Source organism: Mobula birostris, chromosome 4 (genome assembly GCF_030028105.1).
Source record: "Mobula birostris isolate sMobBir1 chromosome 4, sMobBir1.hap1, whole genome shotgun sequence".
In the NCBI taxonomy this organism is placed as follows: Eukaryota; Metazoa; Chordata; class Chondrichthyes; order Myliobatiformes; family Myliobatidae; genus Mobula; species Mobula birostris.
Window position 1 is genome coordinate 41,317,654 of NC_092373.1, and position 13,503 is coordinate 41,331,156.

Genomic DNA, 13,503 nt, shown 5'->3' on the forward strand with positions numbered 1-13,503 from the left:
TCCTATGTTCCTGGTGTCCCGTTTCTTCATTAATGAGACCCAACACAGATGCGGGGACCACTTTATCAAGCACCTTCACTCCATCTGCACAAAATGCAAGATCATCCAGTGGCTACCCATTTCAATGTGACTTCCCATTCCCGTTCACCTACCTGCTTGTACTCTTTCCCCTCCCTCTATCTTCTCATTCTGGCTGCTGCCTCCTTCCTTTCCAGTCCTAATGAAGTGTCTTGTCCCAAACCATTAACTGTTTATTCCCCTCCATAGTCGCTGCCTGACTTGCTGAGTTCCTCCAGTAAGTTGTGTGTGTTACTGGCAATTCAACTGGTGGGTTATGTAAAGGCTGGAAGGAAGTTAGTTCTTATTTAAAATGTTTTCTTTACCCATGTAGCCTCACTGAGCTTGGTCTTTATACTTCCAAGATTATTTGATTGGCATTTATAAAATAATGGAACAACTACATTTCACTTCTGTAGACCAATTATTGTAACCTAATTGATGGGGGTGAACCTGAAGTTATGGCTGGAAGTTATTTAGGAGAAAAACTAATCTGTACAACGGGTTGTTCTTCTTTTCCAAAAGTAGACTAAACCTGTTGAACAGGTTTCCAGCCCTTGCTGTGAATGTTGTTTCAAGGAAATAAGCGAGATTTATGGAGAATACTGGGAAACACAGAGTCCAGAAATCACAAAAACAAGGAGGCAAAGAGCTGTGTTTATGCAGTCAGCGTTGAAGACACTGCACTCACTGTTGACTTTGAAGAATCCTGCATACCAAAAATGAAGTGATTTGTGACGAGCACTTCCTTTCTCCCAGCATCTATTGCTATCATGTATCAGTCCAAACGAATCCCTAATGGCCTCCAGCAGTAATCTCATCAAGCTGGCTGGCCAGTCGATCATTCTGAAGACCTCTTATGGTCAGGAAACCAGAAGTAAAAAGTACACTTACTAAAATAACATTTTAAACATTTTATACAGTACTAGAAAAAGAAATTGACTGAATGGTCACAGTCTATGAGATCAGCGCCAAAACTGAAATATTATTAAACTATTTTCTAAGGATAGACAAAAATATCAACACTATAATTTAAACATTCATCACATTAAATATAAATCTTAGGAAACTGTAACCCATGGAGTCAAATTTGGTAGCATTGTTGAAAAAAGGTTTTAAAAAAATCACCAACACAACATGCAACATTTACAGGATATTATACAATGGAAATAGTCTTAATATTGTTAGCCGATCATTAGTTTCGGAGGGGTGTAGGAAGGAGCAGAGAATCACTGACAGTAGTTTCTGGATGTCCATGTTTAGCTGGATATGTGCTCTCTCCAGATGTGTCAGTCAGTATCACAGCATCATTATATAAAATACTGCGAATTCTTGGATCATTAAATCAGCAAAAATCCAGACCAGTGTTTAAACACTTGTTGAGTACAAATAATGTATTAATATTGCTGGACAATTCATAGTGGATTGTAAAAATTCAAGAGGGGAACTTTGATTAACCATTCTTCCAGAATCTTGCCATAACACTCTGATGGAAATCGAATGGAAACATTCTGATAAGGACTGGAATCTGAATACACCAGATTTGAACCTACATTGAGGAATCTAACTTGGCATGAGATGAAGTTTCTGTTCATTCCAGAGCATTCGTACTGGGAGATGGGAAGAGTTGTAACACAATACGAAGAGAATTCTAGCATCTTTGATCTAGAAGAGATGCTGCAGAAGACTGAGTCTGATGCAAAGGTAGTCTGCAAGCAGTGCTGCCGCAAGAAGCAGCATCGGCCATCAAGAACCCCCACCTCCCAGGCCATGCTTTCTCCTCACTGCTGCCTTCAGGAAGGAGGTACAGGAGCCTCAGGTCCCACAGCACCAGATTTAGGAACAGTTATTTCCCTTCAACCTTCAGGCTCCTGAACTGGGGCGGATAACTTCACTCTCCACAACACTGAACTGATTCCATAATCTATGGAGGACTTTCAAGGACTCTACATTCATTCATTCATTTATTTATTTATTTATTTATTTATTTACTCGCTTACTTACTTACATTTTGTATTTACATAATATGTCTCCTTTTGCAGATTGGTTGTTTGTCAGTCTTTGTGTATAGTTTTCCATTGATTCTACTAATTTTCTTTGTCCTTTCGTGAATGGCATCAAGGAAGTGAATCTCAGGGTAGTAAATGGTGACGTATACATACTTGGATGATAAATTTACTTTGAACTTTGAAGAGTGTTACGAGATGAGTTGAAAGAGGCTGAGGGGTCAGGCTATGTCTACAGAAGAAGCACAGTCTGAAAAGGAAGGGAAATAAGGAAATGCCAGACTACAATGTAAATTGGTCTCCAGAGAAATTACCAAATACCTGCTGCTACTGTAAGTCCTGGCAACAGGACGTAGACAGGAGCCTGAACTGAGATTGTAGTGGTACAGGCAGTATGCTACAAAGTGTTCTCTTGCTGACCCCATAAGCTCCTGCAGAACTCAGTGGGCAGACTGATGGGTGTCTGATTTCATTGTCAGAACCACACCTGCAGATTCGTGCAGGTAATTGTTCATTGCCAGACAGTTTATATTCATAAATAATAAGTGTTTAATAATTTGCCACATCACATCTTCCACTGAATGCTAAATTGAAACAATATGTCCACATTGTGTGTCAGTGCCTAGAAAACAGGTCTCCAGCCAAGACCACTGATCCGCCCTCTTACTGTGTGCCTCTGATATGCAGGAAATTCTCAACAATTAATGCCAGAAGCGAACACCTTCTCAGAATGTGTCACAAGTTGTTAAAAGGACCCAATTCTATGATTTTTAAAGCTTTTTAAACAAATCCAATTCTACAGTTCTAAATTTGTTTAAGAAACTATAAATCTGAACTTTGATAAACTGATTCCAGCTGTGACCACTATTCACTTCTAGTCTGTTATGTTGCATTCACTTGAGAGTAATGTACAATATCGAAAAAAATATAAAAATTTTCTTGCAACACACATCAAAGTTGCTGGTGAACGCAGCAGGCCAGGCAGCATCTGTAGGAAGAGATGCAGTCGACGTTTCAGGCCGAGACCCTTCGTCAGGACTAATTGAAGGAAGAGTGAGTAAGGGATTTGAAAGTTGGAGGGGGAGGGGGAGATCCAAAATGATAGGAGAAGACAGGAGGGGGAGGGATAGAGCCAAGAGCTGGACAGGTGATTGGCAAAAGGGGATACGAGAGGATCGTGGGACAGGAGGTCCGGGAAGAAAGACAAGTGGGGGGGGGGACCCAGAGGATGGGCAAGAGGTATATTCAGAGGGACAGAGGGAGAAAAAGGAGAGTGAGAGAAAGAATGTGTGCATAAAAATAATAAGTAACAGATGGGGTACGAGGGGGAGGTGGGGCCTTAGCGGAAGTTAGAGAAGTCGATGTTCATGCCATCAGGTTGGAGGCTACCCAGATGGAATATAAGGTGTTGTTCCTCCAACCTGAGTGTGGCTTCATCTTTACAGTAGAGGAGGCCGTGGATAGACATGTCAGAATGGGAATGGGATGTGGAATTAAAATGTGTGGCCACTAGGAGATCCTGTTTTCTCTGGCGGACAGAGCATAGATGTTCAGCAAAGCGGTCTCCCAGTCTGCGTCAGGTTTTTTCTTTTTGCTTTTAATTTTTATTTAGAAATACAGCACAGTAACAGGCCCTTCTGAACCAATGAGCCCGTGTCATCCGCATAATCAATTAAACTGCTAACCTGAAGGTCTTTGGAAAGTGGGAGGAAACCAAAGCACCCGGAGGAAACTCATGTGGTCACAGGGTTACAGGCAGCAGCGGGGAATCTTCTTTATGCAGAGAAAACCCTTCTCACAAATTTGAGGAGGTAACTAAGAAGATTGATAAAGGTAGGAGAATATACGGACTTTGATAAGACATGTGACAATATTTGGCATGGTAGGCTGATTCCGAGTTTGTTTCTGGTAAAATTCATATAATTAAATCCTGCATCAAAACAGTAACAAAAATCCTCACTGAAATCCTTACATTTTCCAATATAATAAATTCCCAGAATATTTGTGTAACCGATTGCATGGTGACACAAACGTATGGGAATCTATTTTCACTGGTGTATAAAATGTTAAATTTTAATCACTGAATTTATCTGTAAACACCATGTGCAAATTGAATTCTGGTATTCCTGTCTTTTTTAAGAGAAAGTGAAATAGATTATGCAACAGCTTTTCAGTGCTTCCCACTTAGTGGCAATTGTTAACGTGGAAACAAAGAAAGTAACAACCAGCTAAATTAATTCACAGCTTTGGGATGGTGAAAGAGCTTTGAAACAGTGAATGTTTTGTTTTAGTATTCAGTCACAGATACTTTCAGAAAAATGCAGTGATTAATCATCAGAAGTCCCTCAAACAGAAATTAAATGAACATCTAGTTCACTTGTTTTGATTTTTTTTATTAGCTAGCACTGTGTGAACTTTCTTTGCCACTTAAAACATCTTGTCTTTATAACATTTCCTGTTTCTGTTGAAAAGCCAATGGTGTGAAACCTCAGCCAGGAGTCTCCCTCCATAGATTCTGCTTCACCTCAGAATCAAAATCAGCTTTATTATCATTGACATATGCTGTGAAATTTGTTGTTTTGTGGCAGCAGTACATTGTAATACATAATATTTTTTTAATTAAATATATATTTAAAAATAAATAAGCAGCGCAGAAAATGAAGGAGAAAATACTGAGGAACTGCTCATGTTCTTTGTTAGGAATCTGATGGCAAAGGGAAAGAAGCTGTGCTTCCAATGTTGAATGTGTGTCTTCAGGCTCTGGTACTTCCTCCTTGATGGTAGCAACGAGAAGAGAGTATGTCCTTGGGATGGGAGTCCTCAATGCTGGATGCCACTGTTTTGAGGCACCACCTTTTGAAGGAGTCCTCCATGCTGGGAAGGCTAGTGCCATGATGGAGCTGGCTGAGGTACAGTGTTCTCTGTGAAGTTATATCCCAAACAGCAGCATAATACAAAGAGCCTGTGCTTTAAGGACAGTTCTAAGGTTGCACCCTTAGACAAGCATTAACCACAGCAGGAGGATCACTAGCTCAATTAAAGATACCCTCCAGTCTGCTTGATCACTGGAAGGTGTGGTCCGTGATTGAACATCACAACCAGACCCATTCGAAGATTGAGGACAAATTAAAGGAAGCACTGAGCTTGGTGTAGCTGCTGTAAAGACTCTGTGGGGAACCTCCCCCCTCCATTGTTCACTGGTGGGAGATTGAGGGGTGTGCTGGAACCATGTAAAAGAATCTCAGACTCCTGGCTCGCAAAAATGCTGTTAAAGGAAATATGATGTTGCATTGATATTATATATGCACGCATGCATGGGCCTCCCTTGGTCAGAGGTGACCATGAATATTGCAAACTAGTTGTCTAGATACGCAAGCCTGGGAAGTACGATATGGAGAGCAAGCTGTTGTCCATGTAGCAAGCTCCATCTCTCCACACATCTAATGAATCCAAAGGAACACCAGAGACCGATACAGTTTGGTACCAGCAGCATGGCGGAAGTTGCCAGTTACATTGAACTCAATGTCGGACTGCCTTGGGGACTCCAGCTCCGGATTTTTCCTTTGGGCTTTACTCCCAAAGCCTTACCCATGAGTGGGTGTAGCTGCAAGGCAGCGGAGGTTTGAGCTCAGAGCTTCTCTTCTCCATGGCTAACGAGCCCCATTTGCCTGAAAAATCGTACAAGATTTATACAAGATTCTGCACAAATCAATGCACTGTGTATACTGCAAATGATATGAATAAAGTATAATTTCAAAAGAAGATAATTTTTATGTACTATACATAGGTGTAATCCAGGTCTGGTCACAGAGCAGTGGAGTAATAGAAACACATAGCACAAATACAGCCCCTTTGACCCACCCAGACCATGCCAACCAAGATGCCCATCCAAGTTGGTGCCATTTGCCAGCATTTGGCCCATAATCTTTTAATCCATGTACCTATCCAAATGTCTCTTAAAAGTTGTCATTTTACCTGCCTCAACCACTTCATCACGCAGGTACCAATTTTCTTGTAAAAGAAGTTGCCCCTCAAGTTTCTTTTAAATCTTTCCCTCTCATCTTGAAAATACTGAGTTCAACAATTTTGTTTCCTTCTCTCTTCCAGGATAGCTAATGATGTTCCTTTATTCAAGAAGGGAAGCAGCGATAAGCCAGGTAACTGCAGACAAGTGAAACTTAAGCCAGTGGCAGGAAATTATTAGAAACATAGAAAACCTACAGCACAATACAGGCCCTTCGGCCCACAAAGCTGTGCCGAACATGTCCCTACTCTAGAAATTACTAGGCTTACCTATAGCCCTCTATTTTTCTAAGCTCCATGTACCTATTCAAAAGTCTCTTAAAAGACCCTATTGTATCCGCCTCCACCACATTTGCCGGCAGCCCATTCCACGCACTCACTACCCTCTGAGTAAAAAACTTACCCCTGACATCTCCTCTGTACCTACTCCCCAGCACCTCAAACCTGTGTCCCCTTGTGGCAACCATTTCAGCCCTGGGAAAAAGCCTCTGACTATCCACACGATCAATGCTTCTCAACAACTTATACACCTCTATCAGGTCACCTCTCATCCTCCGTCGCTCCAAGGAGAAAAGGCCAAGTTCACTCAATCTATCCTCATAAGGCATGCTCCCCAATCCAGGCAACATCCTTGTAAATCTCCTCTCCAGCCTTACTATGGCTTCCACATCCTTCCTGTAGTGAGGCGACCAAAACTGAGCACAGTACTCCAAGTGGGGTCTGACCAGGGTCCTGTACAGCTGCAATATTACCTCTCAGCTCCTAAATTCAATTCCCCAATTGATGAAGGCCAATACACCATACGCCTTCTTAACTACAGAGTCAACCTGTGCAGCTGCTTTGAGTGTCCTATGGACTCGTATCCCAAGATCCCTCTAATCCTCCACACTGCCAAGAGTCTTACCATTAATACTATATTCTGCCATTGTATTTGACCTACTAAAATGAACCACTTCACACTTATCTCGGTTGAACTCTATCTGCCACTTCTCAGCCCAGTTTTGCATCCTATCAATGTCCCGCTATAACCTCTGACAGCCCTCCACACTATCCACAACACCCCAACCTTAGTGTCATCAGCAAATTTACTAACCCATCCCTCCACGTCCTCATCCAGATCATTTATAAAAATCATGAAGAGTAGGGGTCCCAGAACAGATCCCTGAGGCACTCCACTGGTGACTGACCTCCATGCAGAATATGACCCGTCTACAACCACTCTTTGCCTTCTGTGGGCAAGCCAGTTCTGGATCCACAAAGCAATGTCCCTTTGGATCCCATGCCTCCTTATTTTCTCTATAAGCCTTGCATGGGATAGCTTATTAAATGCCTTGCTGAAATCCATATGCACTACATCTACTGCTCTTCCTTCATCAATGTGTTTAGTCACATCCTCAAAAAATTCATTCAGGCTCGTAAGGCACGACCTGCCCTTGACAAAGCCATGCTGACTATTCCTAATCATATTATACCTCTCCAAATGTTCATAAATTCTGCCTCTCAGGATCTTCTCCATCAACTTACCAACCACTGAAGTAAGGCTCACTGGTCTATCTCTGCTCCCTTCCTTGAATAAAGGAACAACATTCGCAACCCTCCAGTCCTCTGGAACCTCTCCCGGTCCCTATTGATGATGCAAAGATCAACGCCAGAGGGTCAGCAATCTCCTCCCTCACCTCCCACGGTAGCCTGGGGTACATCTCATTCAGTCCCAGCTACTTATCCAACTTGACGCTTTCCAAAAATTCCAGCACATCCTCTTTCTTAATATCTACAAGCTCAAGCTTTTCAGTCTGCTGCAAGTCATCACTACAATCACCAAGATTCTTTTTCATAGTGAATACTGAAGTAAAGTATTCATTAAATACCTCTGCTATTTCCTCTGGTTCCATACACACTTTCCCACTGTTACACTTGATAGGTCCAACTCTTTCACGTCTTATCCTCCTGCTCTTCACATACTTGTAGAATGCCTTGGGGTTTTCCTTAATCCTGCCCGCCAAGGCCTTCTCATGGCCCCTTCTGGCTTTTCTAATTTCCTTCTTAAGCTCCTTCCTGTTAGCCTTATAATCTTCTAGATCTGTAACATTACCTAGCTCTCTGAACCTTTTGTAAGCTTTTCTATTCTTCTTGACCAGATTTATTACAGCCTTTGTACACCACGGTTCCTGCACCCTACCATAACTTCCCTGTCTCATTGGAACATACCTGTGCAGGACTCCACACAAGTATTCCCCGAACATTTGCCACATTTCTTCCATACTTTTCCTTGAGAAGTTCTGTTTCCAATTTAAGCTTCCAATTTCCTGCCTGATAGCCTTATAATTCCCCTTACTCCAATTAAACGCTTTTCTAACTTGTCTGTTCCTATCCCTCTCTAATGCTATGGTAAAGGAGATAGAATTATGATCACTATCTCCAAAATGCTCTCCCACTGAGAGATCTGACACCTGACCAGATTCATTTCCCAATACCAAATCAAGTGCAGCCTCTGCTCTTGTAGGCTTACCTGCATATTGTGTCAAGAAACCTTCCTGAACACACCTAACAAACTCCACCCCATCTAAACCCCTTGCTCTAGGTCGATGCCAATCTATATTTGGGAAATTAAAATCTCCCATCATGACAACTCTGTTATTATTACACCTTTCCAGGATCTGTTTCCCTATCTGCTCCTCGATATCCGTGTTACTATCGGGCGGCCTATAAAAAACACCCAGTAAAGTTACTGACCCCTTCCTGTTCCTAATCTCCACCCACAAAGACTCCATAGACAATCCCTCCATGACATCCACATTTTCTGCAGCCGTGACACTATCTCTGATCAACAGTGCTACGCCCCCACCACTTTTGCCTCCCTCCCTGTCCTTTCAGAAACATCTAAAACCCGGCACTTGAAGTAACCATTCCTGTCCCTTAGCCATCCAAGTCTCTGTAATGGCCACCACATCATAGCTCCAAGTACTGATCCACACTCTAAGCTCATCCACTTTGTTCACAATACTCCTTGTATTAAAATAGACACATCTCAAACCATCGGTTTGAGCACATCCCTTCTCTATCACCTGCCTATCCTCCTTCACACGCTCTCTTCTATCTTTCTGTATTTGAGAGCCGGACACCTCTTCCCCAGTCTCTTCAGTTTGGCACCTGAGAGCATTTCTATCACATACAAACCTTTGATTTCTGTCCACACAAGCAGTCCTCACATGACCTTTATCCTCCTCCACCTCACTATCTGCTCTAACACTCTGGTTCCCCTCCCTCTGCAAATCTAGTTTAAACTCCCTGGAGCAGCACTAGCTAACCTATCCACAAGGATGTTAGTCCCCCTCCAGTTCAGGTGCAAACCGTCCCATCGGAACAGGTCCCACCTTCCCTGGAACAAAGCCCAGTTGTCCAGAAACGTGAAGCCTTCCCTTCTGCACCATCTCCTTAGCCACGTATTTAGCTGCATTATCTTCCTATCTCTAGCCTCACTAGCACATGGCATGGGCAGCAATCCTGAGATTGCAACGCTGGATGTCCTGTCCTTCAACTTTGCACCTAACTTCCAAAACTCTCTTTGCAGGACCTCCTCCTTCTTCCTATCCACGTCATTGGTCCCTACATGGACCACAACATCTGGCTGCTCACCCTCCCTCTCACCTTTGGAGAGAATACAAATGAATAGGAGTCACATGCACTCAGAAAGCTGAGAGCTGATTAGGGAAAGTCAGCAGAGAAAACCTTTCTCACAAAATTGATTGAATTCTTTGCAGGGATAACTTGCGTTTATTTTTATTTATTATTTATTGATGCGGCACAGAACAGGCCCTTCCAGCCCAACGAGCCACATCGCCCAGCAACCCACCTATTAAACCCTAGCCTAATCACAGGACAATTTACAATGGCCAATTAACCTACCAACCAGTATGTCTTTGGAATGTGGGAGGAAACCGGAGCACCCAGAGGAAACACACACATTTTTTGGGAAGGACGTACAAAATTCTTACCAATGGCGCAGATTGGAACTCAGAAATCCAACATTCCAAGCTGTAATAATGGTAACCGCTACGTGTTTGGGATAGCCAGCCTGAAAACCTTTGCATGATTCTCCTGAGTATGGCTTCTTTAGGAATATGAACAATGAGAAAATAATTGAAACTTTGGTTTTATACTCACCATTAGAAACATGGTGATATATTTGGCCCTTGGGAGACTAGTGAGAGGAAACTTTCTGAAGGCTTCGGGGCATTGTGTTCATGCTTTCATACAAAGCCTTAAAGATTAGCTGGAGTAATTGAGGGAAAAGGCCGCACTTCCTCTTAAATTTCATACTTAGAAAATGGTAGTTTCACAGTTATAAGGAATGTAAAGCCTGTTAAAACAAAAATCAAGGTCACCTAGACAAACTTGGTGCAGGGTTATATCTGGGCCTGCAATATGACTTTTTTTTGTACTGTTCAGTACAGGTCAAGTTGACATGAAGTATTTTTTAATAAAATCAATCAGGGAAGAATTGTAAAGAAAAAGTAATTTTTATTAGGCACATAATGAGCAAACGTTTGGATAGTATGTTTTAAGTCTTTTCTCCTCGAGTCCAATACTATCACCAGTTGTATAGCTCTACTATGAATGATGCAAATTGGGAGAGCTGGTGTAATTGTGCCATATATTGGCATATTTAACTTGCGAACGTTCCACAGGTAATTTACCAACTTGTTGTAGTGTACAGCTATCAACCTGAGTTTCCCACCAGTATAGAAAATACTCAATTTGCATTTGAAAATCCTCATTTACTTGGCAGGTTTCACTTTGTTTTACCTCAGTCTATTCAACACGGTGTTCTTGTATAAAGTTACTGTGAGAGGCACCAGTAAGTTTATTCTTGCTCTTTTCTTTCATTCATTCCGAGGGGTATGAACTTCATTGACTGGGATCAGCAGTAATTGGCCATCCCTGAATATACTTGACTGTCAAAGTCAAACAAATGGAGTCAGTTGTTGGCCAGACCAGATAGGGAGAGCATTCCTTACGTTGGGATAGGGTAAGGAATAAGCCATGTTTGCTATACAGAAATCCAATAGTGTCATTGTTATCTGACAGTAGATTATTTATTTCAGATGTATTTAATTTGATGAACTGATGTTACATTTAAAGCTGCTGCGATGTAATTTCAATGAGTGTTCTTGAGTAATTTGTCCATAACTGGTTCAGTAACCAATCAGGCAATGGAGGTGGCATGATTGGTAAATTCGCAGATGACACAGAAACTGTTAGCATAGTGAAGAAGATTATCTAAGAATCTGGATCAACTGGGAACGGCCGATCGAATTTAATTGAGACAGGTGCAAAGTGATGCATTTCATGAAGTTAAACCAGGCCAGGAATTATACAAGAAATGACAGAGTCCAGGGGGATGTTACTGAACAGCAAGACTTTGGGGTACAGGTATGTTTTTTCTCTGGAAGTGGCTACACTGGTAGGTAGAAGGGGAAGGAAAATGTCTGGTATATTTGTTTCTGATGACTGAGGCACTTGGTATAGGAGTTGAGTGATCATGTTATAGTTGTACAAAATACTAGCTAGTCTGTACTTGGAGTATTGTGTGCTTTCTGGCCACCACCCTGTTGGAAGGATGTGATGAAACTAGAGAATGCAGAAGAGATTTTTACGATTGTTGCCTGGATTGGGAGACGTGAGTGATACGTAGTGATTGGATAGGCTAAAACTGTTTTCCTTAGAGTGAAGGGAGATAAGGGGTTACCTTATAAAAGCTTATAAAATTATAAGGCTCATTGATAGGGTTGATAGATTTAAGATGAGAGGAGACATTTTTAAAGAAGAGGGTGGTGGGTATCTGAAATGAGCTTGCCAAGGAGGTTATTAGAGATAGATACAATTACAATGATTTCTTGTTACTTGTTACATACACCTGTTAGGGTGCATTCTCCAGTTACCTTGTAAGGTAACCGTAGCCTTCAGCCAGGAACAGATGTCATCAGGTGGTTCCCAACCTTCACAGAGTGTTTCGACCCTTAACCACGACACTCTCCAGTTGGTGGGCCGGCAGTAGTGGCCAAATCACTGCCCATCTGCTCCTGGCTTCCAGCTTCCCTCCTCTCGCCTACTCCAAATCCAACAAGAGGCTCTTTCTGCCTCTTCCCCCATCCTACGGGCTGCTTGTTTTTTTTCTCCTTTCGTCCAGGCCCAGAGCTGACAACAACCACCATGCTGATTTGGCTGGGAAACCTCTGCAGCCGATCTCCACAGGGAACAACCATGCCTGCCATCCCTTGTCTTTACACCCCTGCACTAAGGGCTGGTACTTCAAGGCCTTTCTCTCGTGGGCCCCTTCCCATCCCTCCTCCCATGGCACAGTCAGCTCAACCAGAATTATTTTCTTGTCTTCGGTTGACCACAGTACAATGTCCGGGCATAGGGTTGTGTGCACCACATCCGGGAACTGCAACCTCCTTCCCACATCGACCCTCATCTCCCAGGACCTGGCCGTTAGCAGCAGATTGGGCTTTGGTTGTTTGGTTACAAAAGGCCTGGCTCCCTCTTTGATGAAAGTGATGGCCTTCCTCAAATCTGTGCCAGCCGTCCTCTTCTTGCATCTCTCTCGCTCTAGTGTGTCTGCAAGAGCCAGAAGCACCTTATCATGGCGCCACCTATACCGTCCTTGAGTTAGAGCTGTTTTACACCCGGACAGTATATGAGCCAGTGTCCCCTTTTGACCACAGACCTTACAGTTCGGGTCCTCTCTCATCCCCCATGTGTACAGATGTAATCGTGAAGGAAGGGTGTCATACACGGGTTGCAAGAGGAAGGAAATATGGAAGGGCTCCAGTCTCCATAACTCTGCCCATGAGATCTTGCGCTTGGGCAGATCCCATTTTGTCCAGGCACCCTGGGACCCTTGTTCCACTGCCTTTGACATCTGCTTCTCTTCCTCACGGATCCGTACTTCTGCCTGTACCATGTCTCGCCTGTTCCTTATGCTTGCGTTTCCCCACTGCTGGAAGTGAACTGAGCCAAGGCCTTGCTGCCCGACGCAGGAGTTGCTGTTGATATCTCGCAGCTTCAGAGAACACACTGCCTCCTCCATAGCTGCGTTGGCTGCCCACTTGCGCCCAGATCTGGTTGTAACGCCTGCTTGCTTTACCAAGACATCATTGGAATCTCTCAAGCTTAATAAGGCTCTGCATTTTTCCACCTTAAATCCCTCCACAACAGATGACAGGGGAAGCTTCAGTTGCCCAGAACGAATGTAGAGGCCCACTGAAGAGAAGCTTGGGGGAACTCCCAACCATCTCGGCAGGTACTTGTTGGTTTTCCTCTCGATGCCCTCTATGGCAGTCATGGGGAACTCATAAAGTGTGAAGAGCCAGAGAAGCCTGGGCAGAATGCCGTATTGGTACAGCCAGGTCTT